General features: G+C 33.8%; 1 protein-coding gene across 3 annotated transcripts in view; it reads left to right on the forward strand.

Moving 5' to 3' along the window:
- Window positions 1-3,892: 3,892 nt before the first annotated feature.
- The window catches only part of LOC145255586 (cysteine-rich motor neuron 1 protein-like), a 238,147-nt gene continuing 221,760 nt past the window's right edge, over window positions 3,893-20,279 (forward strand). For 2 of the 3 annotated variants that reach the window (XM_080114064.1, XM_080114063.1), the window contains exon 1: window positions 3,893-4,150. The gene's annotated coding sequence lies outside the window, so the exon portion shown is untranslated. The remainder of the gene's footprint in view (window positions 4,151-20,279) is intronic. The other variant, XM_080114062.1, reaches the window with a different exon arrangement.

Raw genomic sequence — 20,279 nt, forward strand, 5'->3', positions numbered from 1 at the left:
ACGCACACATACATATGTACACATATCACACACATATATACATGCATACATACACAATACACATTACGCACACATACATATACATACACACACATGCAAACATACACAAGACGGTTATTGGTATACATACATATAAATACATACATACATACATGTCAATAAGCATACGCTCATATATACCCATATATATGTTAGTGTTGGGACGATTAATCGGAATCAGAAAAAATGTAAAATTTCCGGTAATTAAAGGAATCGTTTTTGCCATCAGAAAATAGGCACAAATTTTTCCGATTCCGATAACCGGAAATTTTACAATTTTTCTGATTCCGATTTTGTCTAAAATATTTTATCCTACTGCTAGTAGTAAGGATAAAATAATAAATATTTGCAGATTTTACACTAATGGGAAAACTTGAATCCATGCATCATTCATCGCAAGTATATTTTTTACGTTTAAAAATATATCTGCACATTTAACATGTTTTTTACCGTATCGGAGAAAAAAAATAACAACTCTAGGATTAAATATTTAGAGATTAATAAGAATCAGAATCGATAATTGTATCGGAACCGGTAATAATATTGGAATCTTCCTAGGACTGTATGTCGATGACTACAAATATATTTTAAGCCCCTATTTGGGTGGAGCGCTATCGTAAATAATCTCACCCGCTACTTAATTGGCTGAAAAATGCGAGGCTCGCTGTTTGGTTATAAAAATAAGCAGTTTGAGCACTATAAAAGTGGTGGACGAATGTTTGTTTAAAATAAACATTTGGCAAGGTTATTTGCAAGTACCGCTCCCGTGGGTCGATCGGTAGAACTGTTGACTATCAACGCGATGGTTGTAGGTTCATGGTTCAATCCTCGGCTTGGGAGAGGTGCTAGTCTAGCGCCACTGATGAGTTGTGATACAACGAAACAGGATTGTATGTCGATGACTACACACACACACACACACACATATATATATATATATATATATATATATATATATATATATATATATATATATATATATATATATGCGTGTGTATATATATATATAAACTATCAGTACAGCAGAAAAGAAATGTTTACCCGATATAATCAGAGTTAAACTTCAATTTAATATAAATATTAATACTTATATATTAACGAATTAATTCTAATCAAATAAAAAAGCTCAATACAGATACAATAGATAGTAGAGCTTATATAAGAAAATAAAATAATTTAAAACTGTAAATAAAAGGAGGAGTTTGGTAGAGTCTGCAAAGGTCAACTCTTTCAACTTTGACCTCTTGGCTTCCACATTTCGCCCAAAACCTGATTAAAATCTTGCTGCATGTCTGAATACCCTTTATGCAAAATTTTAAATGTTTAGACCAAAAATTGTCCAAGTAAATTGGTAGAGACCGCAGAAGTAAAATTCTTTTAAACTTGGACCCTAACTTTGACCCCTTAACATTTATTGTTTTGGGCTCAAATCAAATGAAAATGTTTAGTCCAAGTCCAAGTAACCTACATCTAAAATTTCAAGTGTTTAGACCCAAAATTGGCAGAGGAGTTTAGTAGAGTTTTCAAATGTCAAATCGTTGAACATTGATTCCTTGGCAACCAAATTTCGGGCCGAAAACCGATTAAAAAGATTTCTCAAATCTCAATACCCCTTATGTCAAATATAGAGTCTGAAATTTGACAGAGTAGTTTATTAGGGAAATGTACACACACAGACACGCACACACACAATTTCACTTTTATATATATATATATATATATATATATATATATATATATATATATGTATGTGTGTGTGTGTGTGTGTGTGTGTGTGTGATTTTAAGAATGTAAAAGATTGCATATAATAAATTCCACAGCCAAACAACGTCACAACCCACAAGAGCCATGACTGTCATGGCTCTTGTGGGTTGCGACGTTGTTTGGCTGTGAAATTTATTATATATATATATATATATATATATATATATATATATATATATATATATATATATATATATTATATTTTTAAAATGAAAACGTTAAATAAATGTGTGTTTTTCTCCAAAATTAATTATTTATTTATCTTAAAGAATAAAAACATTTCAACTTATAAAAAACAATTTCATCAGTTTTCTTTTTTTTTTTTTTTGTAAAGTATACTTTCCGTCGAAGATATAAAATCTTTCGTGGATAGTAGTCCGTGAAGTGTAAGTCACAGTTGGTTTTAATGGCTTGTGCCTCACTGCCTCACGTGGTTGCGTGTTACGGCTTAATAAGAAGAACATTTGGACTTGGAAAACATCGTTTTTTATTTGAATTATTTTATAGCGATTAGAAAGCCAAATAACGATGTGTGTATGTATGTGTGTGTATATATGTGTGTGTGTGCGTGTGTGTATGTATGTGTGTGAGTCTGTGTATGTATGTTTGTGTGCGTGTATGTGTGCATGTATGTGTGTGAGTGTGTGTATGTGTGCGTGTGCGTCTGTGTGTGTATATGTATGTATGTGTGTATATGTGTGTATGTATGTGTGTGAGTGTGTGTATGTGTTAGTGTGTGTGTACACGCGCATGCGCTCGCTCACGTGTGTGTGTGTGTGTGTGTGCGCGCACGCGCGCGTGTATGTGTGTGTGTTTCTCCAAAATAATAAATAATTTCGATTTCGGAATAACTGTTATCCCGAATTCGCGCATTTTTTTTTTTTTTTTTTTTTTTTTTTGCTTGTTTGTTTTGGTGTTTTTTTATTAAGTCATGGTCGTAAAACCGTTAGTAATAGATAGCGGCTACTTAGCTTATTGAAGAATGCATAGAACTTAGGCAAAATGAATTATGTCATAGAAATTAGAAAACCAAATAACGATGTGTGTGTGTGTGTGTGTGATTTCTTTTATTATTTTTATTTGGTGTGGGGGGGGGCGTATAATAAAAACAAACATGCTCGATTTCAGAATAACTGTTATTCCAAAATCGCGCATGTTTTTTTTTTCTTTTGTTTGTGTTTTTATTCCCCGCCCACCTTTATCAAGCCACCGTCTGAAAACCGTTAGCAATAGACAGGGGTTACTAAGCTAATTAGGGAATGCATAAAACATGAGGTTGGTATGCCGTAAAACTTAACAACGCGGACACACACACACCAACTGTCTAAGTACACGCACCGCACCGCCGCACCGCGCATACCAGATTCGAGTCGAGACAGAAAGACGCATTCTGCACTTATCCCGTGTACGAATAACGTACGGGATCGCCTAAGAACCCCTCCTCTCTCTCTCTCTCTCTCTCTCTCTCTCTCTCTCTCTCTCTCTCTCTCTCTCTTTCTCTCTCTCTCTCTCTCTCTCTCCCACGCATCAAGCCAAGTAGATACCCCACACGCGCCGCCGCCCCTTCTTTCATTCCTCCTGCCGCCGCCACAAGTCTGTCAACAGTGCGCGTTACTAGCAGCGTCGACTGAACTTTCCAACAGAACGCCCGCTCCTCCTGACGCAAGCGGACGGGCCAGTTTTTTTGCGGCGAACTTGCTTCTCTTCGTTTTCTCTCTTTTTTTTTTTTTTTTTTTTTTTTTTTCGTTTATTATGAGTTTGTTTCTGCGGCGACAATACAAAAAAACATAAACAAAAGAAAAAAGTTATCGTTTTATTTCTTTATTGTTTAAAAAAAAAAAAAAGGAAAGAAAATATTAATATTTTTACCGACCGCAGACGAGGAAAAAACAGCGTATTTACAGAACAAAACAAACAACAACAAAAAAACATAGAAGTAAAAAGGTTGTTTTTTTTTAAGTACAAAAACGTTTTTTAATGTAAAACAGAGAATATATAAAAGTATATACATATATATATATATATACTTATATATATATATATATATATATATATATATATATATATATATATATATATATATATATATATATATATGTATGTATGTATGTATGTATGTATATGTATATTCATAAACGCTGACCGGTTTCTGTGAACGGATAAAAACGTGCTATATAAATCAAATACAATAATGCTACCCAAAAACGGATACAATTTCTACTTTTTAAAAAGAACACAAACTATTGATTTCCTTTCGGAGATGAAAGGTTAACGAAAAACAACGGAAAAGATTTTTTATATTAAAATACCAAAACAAAAACAAAACAAAAAAAGGACTTAAGCGAAAGTAAGTTTCTATTTTATTGTTTTTATTTTTATATACATATACGCATTCAAATGCGCATTCACATATGTGAACACCGACATAGTCATATACATATACATATATATACTAGCAGGCCGCCCGGCATTCGCCGATCGTAAAATAGGCTTAAATATGATATTTTAACTTATGCAGATTTCGTATTTATTATTATAAAGGATGGAATACTGTTGCCATATCTGGGCAGGAGCTTCTAAAAACAGCCTATCCTGCCTTGACAAAGTACAAAATAGACTTCGTGGCTTAGTGGGGGATGCCCTTTTCTCTACCCTGCAACCTCCCTCCCACAGAAGAGACGTTGCGAGCGAGCCTATCCTTGTTTTATCCTTATTTCTATGGCAAATGCTCGTCTGAACTCCAATCTCTGGTCCCCCCCCTCGCCAATCTTTCACGAAAAACACCCGTCTAGCTGAATCCACTGTGAAACATTTCCCCCACTCTATATCTATGCCTAAATCAAACGCGGATTCCATGAACAAAGCTTCTTTCTTAGAACTGCACGCCTGCGGAACTCTGTTCCGTCTGCCTGCTTCCCACCGGACTACAACTTGGATGTGTTCAAGTCCAACGTTAACAAATTCCTAATGAACCGCCCCCTTAAGTAAACACTTCATCAAATCTCCACACTAACGTAATGTACTTGCAATAACCCTTATCCCTGAGTGGCTTCCGGGCCTTGATAAGTGGTGATCACTGTGTAAAAAAATATATATATATATTATATTGGATCCAATGCATAGAAATGATTTTAAAAGTTTGTTTTTGTAAAATGACTCGTGCAACCAAGACGTTATGCATGCATATTCGTAATGCCGTCGTTCGACCTTCACCTGCAATTTCTTTTCTTCTTTTTTTTTTTTGTTTTAATTTTCATACTTTTGCACCGATTTCCCCGGCTAAATCCCAATTATAAAGGTTCAAATGGGTTCGAATACCCTACATGTTAAGTGTTATGCCTGTAGACTAAAAACTGACAGAGGAGTTTGGTAGAAACATTTTTTTAAACAAATATATATACGCATACATAAATATATAGAGAAAATGGTTTGTGTTTACAATAACGTTTTACACAAATATTACGCAAGTATAAATCATGTAGAATATCTGCATGAATATAATTACACGTAATAGTTAACTAAAGATGATCGTCTCATAAGAAAACCGAAAAAACTAATAGAAAATTAATTAAAATGAATGTTTAAAAGAATATGTAAATTAGCTAGATCTTTTGCAGATGAATGCAATTCAAAGACCCATATGGACAAAATTGTATTTTCTTTTTTAAATGAATAGAAAATACATACACCTATACATACATACATACATACATACATACATATATATATATATATATATATATATATATATATATATATATATATATATATATGTATAGAGAGAGAGAGAGATTTCCCCGAAACCGCTCGCCTTGATTGAGGGGAGACTACAACTTGCTGTTAGCTTTCAATAATCTCACATAACAGCAAGGTGACACCTGAGTCCAACTATTTCTCATACTTTATACCTCTCCCCTTTTTGACATATTATAAAGAACTTCCAGTATCAAATAATCCTTATACACCGTGAAATTTACTTTATGTATGAAAACCAATGAAAATCAAAGAGGGGAGATATAATATATGAGAAATATTTGGAATCAAGTTTTAGTCTCCCCTCCATCAAGGCCAGCCAGCGCTTTCGGGGATATATATATATATATATATATATATATATATATATATATATATATATATATATATATATATATATATATAAATGAAAGTGTCTGTCTGTCTGTGTGTCTGTCTGTGTACATTTCCCTACGCAATAACTCTGTTAATTTTCAGTCTACACATTCGAAAATTGATATACAGAGTACTGAGATTCTTGGCCTTTTTGGTCAAGGTCAAAGTGTAGTATCTGTTCTTCAGATGCTGCACTTCCATTTCTTGTTCTCTTTCGGTGGAGGAGAAATCCTTCACGACTGAGACATTTTTTATTTTTTTACCTTTTCTCCACGTTAAAAAACGACCCTGGTGTCTAACTCTGTCCCGTGGGTAGGCATAGTAAATAGGTACAGAGTACTGAGATTTGGGAAATAATTGTAATTAGTTTTCGGCCAGAAATTTGGCTGTTAAGGGGTCAAAGTTTAACGATTTGACCTTTGAGAACTCTACCAAACTCCTCCGACAATGTTGGGTCTAAAAACTTGAAATTTTAGATATAGGTTCCTTAGACATGCATCTAACTTAATAACTTAATTTGAGCCCAAAACAATGAATGTTATGGGGTCATAATAGGGGTCAAAGTTTTTTTAAAATTTTGACCGCTTCGGTCTCTACTAAATTACTTAGACAATTTCTGGTCTAAACATTTGAAAATTTAAATAAAGGGTATTAAGAGATAGGGCAAGCTTTGTAATCGGTTTGAGTCTAAAATTTGAGCTACCAATATATTAATGTATGTATGTATGTGTGTTTGCATGTCTGCCTAACCCTTTCGACGGGCATGATGGATTTTCACAAGATCGGTATCGTTTGGAAGTTCGACACTTCAGACGACAAATAGCGAAAAATTGGCTAAAAACATTAATTTCTTCACCCTCAACTGGGCACTTTTCTACAGGTAGGGGTCGCTTTTTTCGCCGATATTTTTGAAAGTCATCCCCTCTTTTCGATTGCCAAGCCTTAATTTAAACCTACGTCACTTCCGTTTGACGGTGGTCGTAACAGCAAAGACGTCATGTTTTTGCCCCTTCTTTTCCCCCTTCACGGTACGGGTTCGAGCTGCCTTCCTACTACCACTTTTTTTTTTTTTTTTATTTTTGCTCAACATACACCTCCAAACACCGGGGCAACGCTGGGCTGAAATGCTAGTGTGTATATATATATATATATATATATATATATATATATATATATATATATATATGTATGTATGTATGTGTGTGTGTGTGTGTGTGTGTGTGTGTGTGTGTGTTATTTCGGAAAAAATAATAACTTAAAGTTAATACAATTATTAATTTCCTCGCAAAAATTTTATCTAAGAATAGTTGTTTTTAATCTTTATGTAGGTCTTATATAGATATGTTGTTTTCAGATCATTTGAAGCCAGAGCAGCAAGTTTTAGTCTTCCCTCTATCAAGACCAGAGGTTTGGGGGGAATATCAGATATTTTGTAATTCATGTGCAAAACTAGGAAAACGATTGATTATGATTGAAACATTTTATGGCTGTAAAAAAGTTCTAAGAATAATCTCTTGGTGATGGATGATCTCTTTAATGTGCGACCTTAAGGGCAAATGTCACATAGCCCACTACACAGTTCAGGTCATTAGCTTTCCAACGAGCACTCATCTGTACAAATTCTGATCAATAGTCGCTGAGAAGATTTCGAACTTATAAAATTGCCAAAAAGAATTATATATATATATATATATATATATATATATATATATATATATATATATATATATATATATATATATATATATATAACTCGTAGCCAAATTGAATATTGAAATGCTCATATCTTTGGTACTGTCAGACAAAACTACATGAAAATTTGCAGGCTTTTTGAAGATTATAATACTAGTCTCTAGTCAAAATTTTATTACAATTGGTAAAAAATAACCTAGATTTTACCACCAATAAATTACGCCTAAACTTGTCTATATTTGTATGTGTAGTGTCCTGGCAGGCCAGCTGCAGTTTTACTGCTTTGGGATGAATTTTGCTTAGAGTTTTTCCAGTTCTGACAGTTCTGTGGAAGAAACTATTAGAATAATAGGCTGTCTTACATCTGTAGAGCTCTACTGTGTAGGGGTGGGACTTTGCTGCTTGTTGGGTTTGTCGGGAGTATTTACGTCATGGGGGTACAAGGGCTTGTAGTTCTTCGGAGCATCCACCATTAAAATACTTAAAAAAATAAAACAGGCAGAAGGGTGCAGCATTTTGTTGATGAGACAGAGGTTGAAGCTTAGATGATAGATGCTACACTTCAATTTCTTGTTCCCTCTCAGTGGAGGAGAAATCCTTCACGACTGAAACAATTTTTTAAATTTTTCTCCCTTTTCTCCACATTAAAAAACAGCCCTGATGACTTACTCTATCCCGTTGGGGGGGGGGGGCATTTAAATAGGTACTCCCTTTTGTACTCTATCCAGGAGTGAGAGACTAGTAGCAAAGGCACCAGCCCAAATGTGACAGCAATACTCCATACATGGGCGAATGTTGGCCTTGTAGAGGTACAGGATACTTTCAGGCGTAAGTAACTTTCTAGCATGGTAGAGAGAAGCCACCTCCTTTGCAGCAGTCTTGGCAATGCTCTCGTATCTGTTCCCACTCGTGTTCCCTGAGAACGTTAAGCTGAGGAGTTTGAACGCAGTACTTTCAGGTAATTTATCTTATTAATTGTGTTCAGGTATGTTGTTAGCATGAACGGTATATATATATATATATATATATATATATATATATATATATATATATATATATATATATATATATTTCTTGGAAAGTGTAGGGCTTTAAAATAAAGCAAATTATATAAATACTGCGAGAAGATTACAGGGATCGAGCAACAGTTCAGTATTTTTATGTCTCGTCAGGACTCCAATGTTTGGGATTCTGATGAAACATGAAAATGTTAAAACGTTTGTTTATAGCGGTGAAGGCTTTGTGTAGAACCAACCACATTTATTGGTATTATTGCTTAACCTTTGTCGGCGCAGATGACTGCCACAGGACAGAGTATACAGTAGACCGCAGAGTTACCTTCTCCTAGATGTATGTCTTAACGAAGACTGGGGGGGAGGGCATCTTTACCAGTGAATTAAAGCGCCCCCAGATACCAACCAGGAAATTTTTACGACGGCGCGGTACATACAACGCCTGGCCTTCCCAAATGGTCACTTATCTGGGACTGGCAAGGCTCAACGTTGCTTAACTTCGAATGATCTGGCGAGAACCGGTGTGTCAACGTGATTGTGCCGTATGAATTTGCTTATATCTATCTATCTATCTATCTATCTATCTATCTATCTATCTCTTTCTCTCTTTTTCTCTCTCTCTCTCTCTCTCTCTATATATATATATATGTGTGTGTGTGTGTGTGTGTGTGTGTGTGTGTGTGTGTGTGTGTGTGTGTGTGTGTGTGTGTGTGTGTTATTTAAATCACATTCGGGCTGGGGCACCTGCTACTAGTCTCTCACTCCTGGACAGTGTTCAAAAGAGAGTAGCCAACCTGATAGATCCTGAACTGTCATTTAAGCTTCAACCTCTGTCCCATCGACGAGATATTGCATCCCTCTGCCTGTTCTACAAGTATTTTAATGGTGAATGATCTGACGAACTCTCTCGACGTGAACATCCCCGACAAACCTGACTAACAACTAGATCTCGCCCCTACATAGCTTTCATACCCCTAGGTGTATGAAATCTTTCTACTCCAATAGTTTATTCCCCAGAACTGCTAGACTTTAGAGCTTCCTTCCGGGATTCTGCTTTCCCAACTGTACTGACATGCAGAAGTTCAAGTGTAATGTGAACAGATATCTTGCCGCACATCTCCCTTCATAATATCCCTGCAACTTACGTCCACGATAGTAGCCCCCCCACCACCAGCACCACCACTTCAAAAAAAAAAAAAAACAGTACCGTCCTCACCTTAGATGTGTCTCGGAATGGTTCGACCAATGTAACATCCGACCTTATGCAAGTGCTTCTTGTCGAACTCGGGAATCAGTACGAATTTTCGAAGGAACCTTTTTTATTTAATCCACGGGTGTAGCATGTTCTTGTTCCGTCAGTCATGACTAGATAGAAGTCTTAAGTAATTCGTAATTGTATTCTAAGTATCGCCTGCACTTAAACCTTTAGAAAACTGTGACTAAAAACTTATTATCACTTAGAACTTATATCCTTTACGTTACATTCTTTTTTGTTTGTTTTGTTCTGTTTTTTGTTGTTTTTTTATTTATTTTTTTATTTTTATTATTATTATTATTATTATTATTATTATTATTATTATTATTATTTGTTTGTTTGTTTGTTTGTTTGTTTGTTTTTGTTTTTTAATTTTTTATTCGTTTTTGGATTTCCGCTTAATTAAAACAAAAATGTCCGCGGATGGAACGTGTACTCTATTTCACCGTTTATTCAGCTTTCGTATTGGGATCGTTGCGATGTTTTATTCGAGCTCGTAGAGGGTGGTGAATTCCCCCAGGGTTTACCTCCTCCTTTCAGCAAGGAAGGATGAGTTTATTGCCTGTCTTCAGGGAATGCCGACGGATGTGAACACAGCTATCTTTATATCCATTAAGGAGAGCTCCAATTTTTTTTTTTGTTTTTTTTTTTTGGGGGGGGGGGCGTTCGAATTCCATGCTTATTTTTAATGTCTATAATTTGATAGTTTCAAGAGTAAATTTTTATATTTTTCCATCTTAACGTTCACCTTTATATTGTCGACTTATATAGGTTTTCTTGTATGCTGAAAACGAATATCACATTTAAATTTTGCGCAAACATGTAGTTCTTTTGTTTTATATTTAGACATTTTTTACTTAATGTATTACTTAATAAATGTCAGTGGCGTTCGCCATTCTTAACATGGGAGGAGAGAAATGTTTTGAAACACGTATGTGCAGTAGTACTTTTCGGTTGGGAAAAAAAACATGGCCACAAGAAAAAAAAATGTCTTAATATCCATAAAACTATTTGTCAGCGCAAAATCTAAAGGATATTTGTTTTCAGCATACCTGAAAACCTTTAAAAGCCATCATTTTAAAGGTACGTGTTGAAGTGGAAACAAAATAAACAAAAAAATCTTTTCAAGTTATAGCTACAAGACGTTAAATAATTTCCAAAGCCGTATTTGCTATTTATAGGTGACTGACCTATGAACAAAGCGTAGTATCTGTTGTGAAGCTGCTCGTCACATTTCCTCTCCGCGCTCAGGGAATAAAGAGGTTCTTCTACATTTGTTTGTTTTTTGTTTTTGTTTTGTTTTTTGTTTTTGTTTTTGTTGTTGTTTTTGTTTTGTTTTTGTTTTTACACAATCTAGAGTGTCTCTTTTGGGGGAGTTGGATTTTCCCCACATTAAAAACTTATCTTATGTATAGGTCTGCCCTCGTGGGGAAGCAAATAAAGATAAGAAGAGAGATACAGCCAAAGAGAGCATAAATGTAGTATACTAATTGACACGTCCGGCGTTGTCTGGGAATGAGAAAGTAAAAGTTATAGTATTTTTTTTTCATCTACGGCTTAAACAGAAGATTTTAAGATTTAAATAGATTTTTTTTTAATTTTTTTTTTTTTTACAATTTGACCCCAAACCAGGCACAGTGCCACTTTGATGCAGAGGGCTACTATTCGGGCAGGGATACTATGTAGGGAGTTGAGCAGCAAGATGTCTGTTCACATTACACTTGAACTTCTGCATATCAGTACAGTCAGGGAAGCAGGAACTCTGAAGGGAATTCCAAAGTTTAGCAGTCGTGGGAAGAAAATATTAGAGTAGAAGGCTTTCTGGTATCTGAGGATCTCTACTGTGTAGAGGTGGGATTTTGCTGTTTATCGGGTTTGTCGGGGATATTTACATCGAGGTGGTACACGGTCTTGTAGTTTGTCGGAGCACCTAATATAAAAATACTTCGGGAGCAAAGACATTTAATCTTTTCTGTTTTTTGTCAGAAAGTAGGAAACCCCCCTTTATTTTTGCCACAATCCAGAGTACTCCCTTTGGGGTGGGTGTGGGGATGTCCAACATTAAAAACCGAAGGCATTTCACAGTTAAGACAACAGAAAAAGTGGTCAAAAACCAAATATATTAAAAAATAAATGTTACCAAAGGCAAGATACTTTATTCTTTTACTTATCTGGATAAGTTTTGTGTGTGTGTGTTTTTAACTTATTTTAAAGCGGTTGTTCACTTTGAAACAAAAAATAATGTTGAGTTTTAAGATTTAATAAGAAAAAATGGCTGACATTCGAAGTAGAGTTACGATAATTGCACAAAAATCTAAAATTAAACGAAATACAGGTAAGAACCCACCTAATAAATGTCACTAATCGTGCGAAAATGTACTGTTCTACTACAATTTTTGTTTGATTTTCAATTTGTGAGCGATTATCGAGACGCCTTCGATGACCGTCTAATGTCAGGCACTTTTTTCTTATTCTAATTCACTATGTAACACTACTTGCGCTTCAATTTAAATAAACGCTTCAAAATAAGTTAAAACACAGGAAAGCTCATTGTGGTAGGTAGAAAAGTAACTTATTTTGTCTTTGGTAACAGAATTGCACTAGGATACTTGACTTTTTTGTTTTAAACTTAAATTCAAACCATTATCACCGCACAAGCAGTAATGGCAGACATATAAAATCAACAGTAGGTTCTTTGATATGACAGAGGTGCGTTCGAAATTAATTTTTCTGTTTAGGGCACAATCGAACCACGATACTTGACTTGTTCAATTTAAACTTTAATTCAAGCTATTATATAATTTTCTAAAATCAACACTAGGTTCTCTACAGTGCAATGTAGACTACAATGTATTGTGGACGAAGTCACTTCGGGGAGGCGTGTGAAGCTTCTTCTCGGTGCATCGCGATGGGTTCCCAATCAAAGCAAGAAATCAATCGATTTAGAGTTTTATGATTTGATATATCGAGCTGTGTTCTCAATTTGCATAAGTCCTTCATATATGTTTGTTTTAAAGGAACGTTTTCTTTTCTATGGAGATCACCTGCCAATAATTCAGAATAATTTGCATAATTAATGATAATTAATAATAATTATTAATTATATATATATATATATATATATATATATATATATAATGCATAATTATTACATATATATATATTATTAATTATTGTATATATATTGTATATATATATATATATATATATATTGTATATATATATATATAATACATAATTATTACATATATATATTATTACATATAAATTTAAAGGAGATTAGAATAATAGTCTAAAGAGCTAAGTGTATTTTAATGTAATAGTGAAATTACTAGTTTAATTAAAATACAGGAAATGCTCGTTGTAATTTAGATATACAATAAGCTCGATAGTTAAATATCCTAGAGCTAATTCAATATTAAGTAATGTGATTTATAATTTAAAAATTTAAAAAAAAATTTTAAAATTTAAAAATCAAATTCTAATTAAATTAAAAATCAGTTTCATAAGAAGGAACAACAACAAAGTCAATTATCTGTACGATCGTTTCGGAAATCCGTGCTTTTTATTTGTGGTATACATGAAGTCTCGTAGAACAATTATACATAGTTTTTTTGGGGTAAGCACGGTCTCCTCATCAGCAAATTTAGGAGGATTTCTATTGAATTTAACAGACACCAAAAATAAACCTAGCATTAAAAGTAAGGTAGATGAATCTGAAAAATTGAAATAAAAGGTTTGCCTTTTAGTTTTTCTTTTTTTTGAAATCAGGAACTGTGTTTAAAGTAGTCATTTAGATGTTTGCTATAGCTTTTTATTTTATTGAATGATGAATTTTAAAAGGGCGACGCTCGTGCAGTAAATTGTTTCCGTTAGCGTATTTTGATTTAAAGACGCTACAGTTTATATATATAGAGAGAATATTTATTTTGCAAGTTTTTAAGGGGAGATAATTGTCATGTGTTATTGGCTTTATTTATTATTTGATTTATGGGTCTAAGGGCGGTAATTAGTCTAACTTAATTTATTAAAAAAAAAAAATTGTAATCTATTTTTACTAATGAGTAATTTTTAATGATTTAAGGTGGTTTATATTTATTAAATTTAAACCAACGTTTATGATTACATGTTAGAAGCTCATGTCTTGAATTTACTAGTTTGGTTGTGCTTTTTATATCTTCATATTTTAAAATTTTTAGGGTTTCTTTTGTACATAGTGTACAAAATTTATCTCCTGGTTTATATGATTTGCAAGTCTCAATTATTTGCCATTTTAAGTTGAAAAAAATATTGCTATTTTTTAGTTGCCAAATATAGTTGGATAGAGTAGTTTGGTTTGATAGAGAGTTATTTTTAAAAGAATGTTTGTGCGTTGAAATTCTATGTTTTATTGGGTCAGATGTGGAACCAATATATATTACCTCTTGATTATTATGATTATTTTCCGTTAGGTTGATTAGTAATTGATCGGTAGATTGATTTAAGTTGGTGTTATTATTTAATCTGGTAGTTGAGTTATGGCTGTTGATAGGTTCTTGTATATTTGGAGTTTTTGATACTGTGCAGCTATAGATAACATTTTTAATTTTACATGAGCCTTGTAGGGGACATTTATTTTTTCTTCTACAGTTACAGTCAGATGTATTTTGTATAGTTGTATTTTGTAGTTTATTAATTTTCTTATTATTAGAGCTAATTATTTTCTGATGAAGGTTAGGCATAGTAGAGTAAGAGACTTTAATTGTGTTCTTATTGAAAATTTTATTATATCTATGGGGGGCTTTAAAGTTCTTATCTAATATTTTAAAAAATTCTCTAGTTATGTTTGTTTCTAGGTTTTTGGAATACGGGGGGTTGAACCATAGGATCTCCTTGTGTCTATTCTTACGTTTGCGGGTTTTAGTTTGCTGTTTATTTGTATTATTATCTAATATTTGTAGTTTGGTTTTATCTTTTTTTGTCTCTTGGTTATTTTTCTTAACTCGTATACGGGAAGACATTGCCATATTATATGTTATTACGCTCTTAATAGGTTTATTTTTAATGCAGTTTATGTTTCTATCATTTTCATTTATAAATTTAATTTGTGAATTATATCCAGAGTTTTTAAGGGCTTCATTATAGTATTTTTCATTTTTGGTAAATATTGATTTAGTAGAAGACAGTCTAGAAATTCTTAGAGCGATATTGGGAACTATTGATTTTAATATTGATTTAGGGTGGTTTGATTGATTGTGGACATATAGAAGTGATTGGTTAGGTTTATGGTATGGTTCAAAGGTAGAATTTTCAAGATTTAAGGTTATGTCTAAGAAATTAACAATTTTTTTATTAGGGTCGATTTTTATACTAAGTCCATAATTTTTAAATAATTTATGTAGAGCTTTAATTGCTTTTTCATCATTTTTATTAGTAGAATTCGTTATGAAAAGTGCATCATCTCTATATAGCCCTCCTTCAAGTTTGAATGGTTTATGGAGTATACAATGTATTTCATTTAAAAGGAAAAGGCCAACTAGATCAGTGACCTGAGTCGAGTCCGTCGATCCCATTAAAATGTTGAAGTGGTTAGGGGTATTTTTCCTGGTCCAATATTTATTATCAAATGTTATTAAAGACTGTCTAGCTATAAGTATTAGTTTAGTTTCGTCTTGAGTTATATTAGTTAATTTTCGTGCCATTAGTAGAGATTTATTAAGTAGGATAGGTGATCTAGTTGGCCTTTTCCTTTTAAATGAAAGTGTGAAACATTCGTTGATCATCATTAAATCCTGGACAGCGTCGGGTCTCCATGAGATAGATAGATAGATAGATAGATAGATAGATAGATAGATAGATAGAATTTACTGATTTTGACTTGCAAACAAATTTGATAGAATATCAAGAATACATAATCCAAAAATGTTGACAATAAAATCAACAAAACAAAATAAAAGATTAACTTTCAATAAAGCTCAAGTCCGGGGTAAATTCAAAATGTTCATAAAAATGAATTCTAACGCCAACTTATTCAGTTCAGATCTTGAAGAAATGGATATTACATTTTTTTTAATGTGTCGTATTTAGGGCTGTGACAGCAGCATATTCTTTTCATTGTTTTCACTCTTCAGTGTGTATCCGTTAATATCTTATATGTTTTTATAAAGACTGATGTGGTTCTCGGTTGATTGAGTGTCTTACTCTGTCGGATATATACTTCAAAAGAATGAAAAGAATATTCTGTTGTCACAGTCTTAGTCTTTTTCGGCTTCATCGATTCTTTTATCTCTTCTTGTTTGCAAGTCAATCATAAACAATAAATTCGACGAATTATAACGATTCAAATGGTGCATTAATCTTATAGAGACTCTCTCTCTCTCTCTCGCTCTGTCTCTCTCACACACACACTCTCTCACTCTCTCTCACACACTCTTTCACACACTCTCTCTCTCTCTCTCTCTATCTATCTATCTATCTATCTATCTCTATCTCTCTGTCTATCTATCTATCTATCTATCTAAAAAGCCATATTGGGTTGAAATAAATTTATAATGAGATTTGGCTTAATTGTCCGTTATTTTTATGTTTTTACTTTTATATTGTTGCTCTGCTACGCATTAAGCTCTCTCACTTAATATTACCTACAAAAATTACTCTACTCTTTACGGACACAACATTATCCTCACCACACACACACACACACACAAACACACACACACACACACGTATATATAATTATTAATAATTTAATAATTATTATAGTAAATAATTATATATAGAGAGAGGGGGATAGGAGGAGGAGGAGGAGGAGGAGGAGGAGGAGGAGAGAAAACATGAAGAAATAAAAAAACGACGATATAAAAAATATATACTTATGCGTATAGATTTATTCGTTTATTTAATAAGGATCATGCATCAATTAAGATGTAGGATAAGTTAAACTTTATACCATGGTATTTCGAAGCCTAATGCTTCTCATCCAAAGAGGAGAGAAGGTGCTAGGTAATGTGTGTCACTTTCAGACATGATAGAAGGCTCCTATCACTCTTGAGATTTGTACACAACTGGGCAACTAGTAGATGGTTTGCAACAACAAAAGAAATCGGTTTTCATCAAACGGAAATGGTTTCATGCCGTCTTTTCTAGGGAGACAATGTTATCATTCCACCCTGTACATAAACACAAACGTGCAAAGGGTGTGGTTTGTGTGCAGTTGCCACGCTGTGTTCGAAATTTGTTGTCACTATTACATCATGTCATCAATATTATTCGGAAACGAAGGAATCTCCATCCAGCTATGGGTGAAATAATTGGATAGATTCTCCAACCCTGTTAGGAAACTTGTCGTTATCGTTCTTTTTTAGCCTTTTTATCAACATGTTTATGAAATGTATGTTATGTACACTAGACGCTTATGGCAATTAAGCTGCACAGAGGTCCCCACGTTTTATCCTCATGAGGATTTGTCACTTAGCCAGACGATTCCAATATTTTTCTTGATTCCGATACAAGTACTAATTCCATACTAAATTTCGATTCCGATACAATTACCGATTCTGATTCTTTATAAATCTCTAAATATTTAACTATAAAGTTGTTACTTTGTTCAGGATTACCGATAAAGCACATGTTAAATATTTTTCTAAAATAAAGAATACACTCGTATGCGGGGTGATTTTAGTTTTTCCGGTCGTTGAAAATCAATAAATATTTATTATTTTATCATGGAAAATTAAATTAAAAAAAAAAAGGATAATTACAGGAATCGTTTTTGGCATCGTTAAATATGCACACATTTTTCAGATTCCGATACCCCAAAACGTTCCAATTTTTCCGATTCCCAATTCCGATTTTAATTAATCGTCCCAACACTAATATATATATTATTGATTTCATGAGTTAATATAAGTTTTTTTTATTAAACTTCGAATTCTCACCTCTCAATTTTTACACACAAATACACACACACTATATATATAGTCATCCACATACAGTACTGTTTAGCTGTTTCACAGCTCATCAGTGCGGCTAGACAAGCAACTACCTCAAGCCAGTATCGAAACCTGATCGCCCAAACAAGAGTTGGAACTTCTAACCGTTGTGCTATACTGCTGCTGCTATGCGGGCAGTGAATTAACAATGTTTTGACATGGTCCAAAATACCTAAGCTCAATTTGTTTACACAAAGTGCATCGCTTTCTGCGCTAATGGTAATTTGTATATCACTTTCCAAATGCTCAACTTAAGATAGGGAGCATTATAGTCACCCACATACAGTACTGTTTCGCTGTTTCACATCTCATCAGTGCGGCTAGACAAGCAACTACCTCCAGCCAGGATCGAAACCCGAGCGCCCAAACGACAGGGGTTTATATTTTTTTGAGGGAATTAGACCTGTAGTCTAAAGAGCAGGGTTTATTTGAATGTATTAGTAAATGTATTAATATTATTAAAAGAAAACATTACCCATTGTACTGTAGATATATAATAAGCTCAATAGGTATAGATGTCCTATTAAGATAGGAAGGGGCGCGGTGGATACTAGAAAGCTGATTGGCTAACTAGAAATCCTCAACATATATAAAAACAAGAAGCTACCATAGAATTCGCGCATAAGCCTGACGAATCCTATAGTGGATGAAACGCAGAATATTCAGTGTAGCTTAATCGCCATATATATTTTATAAATTACTATATATATATATATATATATATATATATATATATATATATATATATATACCAGGCCACAATTACCAAATATAGACCACCCCTAAAAAATTATAGAGCCCCCACCTTTCCCTTTCCCCTAAAAAGTGGCCATAAAGTGGGTGTTCATTTTACGTTAAATTCATATAGAAAAATGATCCACTTTTTAAAGCTATAATTTCTTTATATCTTGGAAACTAATTGTTTCCTAGAATTTCAAACGTTATTTTCCTTTCAGCACCCCCCGAAACCCCATTATAGTTGTAGTTTCAAAGAATTTTGGGGTGTGGAAAGATGCTGCACCTTTACCTATGTTTTAATCATTGTCATTTGTTTTCCTAGTTTTGCATATGAAGATGTGAAGGGCGAACCTCCCTTATAAATATTTACTGACGATATATCATAATGGTATTTTGATGGAATTTTATTCATGTCTATAAAATTTCAGAGGAAGACAATGGAAGTGGTCACAAATTTTTACATGCCTCTTTGTTTGCCGAAACTTTACGTGTTTCCTAAAAACATAACCTATATTTGATTCGCATGAAATTTAAGACACTAATTCGGATGGTTTTTTTTTTTGTTGTTTTTTTTTTTTAGCTTTTGGGGGGGGGGGGCGAGGAGAAAACAAAAAATAAAGTAATATGCTTTTATGAACATAGTAGAAAAGGACATAATAGTGTTTCTAATTGAATCCCGAGCAACGCCAGGTCTACCTTTTAACTTAAATTAAAAAAAAATATCTCTTACATGCGTAACTGAGCATTCTAGTAATTTTTTTTTATTCTAAAAAGCACACCGTGTGTGTACGTGTCGGTGACGTATGTTAGTTTGTGTGTGTATAGGTGCGTAAATGTGTGGGGGTGTGTGGTGTGGGTGTGTTTTGCATATATGTGTCAGTGTGTGAGGATAACGGTGTGTCGATCTATGTATATGAGTGTATATGTGTGTGCGTGTGTGTATGTATGTGTAACGATGTGTGCATGTATTTGTGTGTGTCCATGTCAATGTGTCGATGCATGTGTATCTGTATCAGAGTGTGTGTATCGGTGTAGATGCGTTGGTGTGTGTGTGTGTGTGTGTGTGTGTGTGTGTGTGTGTGTGTGTACGTGTGCCGGTATCTGTGAGTGTATATGTGTGCCGATGTGTGTGTATCGGTTTGCGGTTTGTGTGTGTGTGCGTGTCGGTATCGGTGTGTGTATCGACCTATGTGTGTGTGTGTCGGTGTGTGTGTCGATGTTGTATTGTGTGTATGCGTGTGTCGGTGTGTGTCACTGCCTTTATGTGTATCAGTCTATATGTGTATCGGTATATCCGTGTGTGTGTGTGTGTGTGTGTGTGTGTGTGTGTGTGTGTGTGTGTGTGTGTGTGTGTGTTGAATTTCCGGTTCGTTTATTGCTCGAATGATGGGTTAAAAAAAGGGGCCCTGCGTTTGGGGATTAAATTACTCGATTCCAAAACAATCTTCTTTTGTACATAATCCTTTCTTTCTATCGACCATTTTTTTTTTTTCGTTTTAATTTTTCTTTAAACTTTTTCTGTCGATATTTTCTTAAACATAAATTTCCCCCATTTTCTTTCTTTCGTCTTTTTTTTTTTTTTTACTAACTCCCCTCTCCTTTTTTGTCTCTTTGTTTTGTCTTCTACATTTCCTGGCGAAAATACACATATGCAACACACACTATTATAGTATCTTTATT

Source organism: Euprymna scolopes, chromosome 31, assembly GCF_053919585.1.
Source record: "Euprymna scolopes isolate OS-2025 chromosome 31, ASM5391958v1, whole genome shotgun sequence".
In the NCBI taxonomy this organism is placed as follows: Eukaryota; Metazoa; Mollusca; class Cephalopoda; order Sepiida; family Sepiolidae; genus Euprymna; species Euprymna scolopes.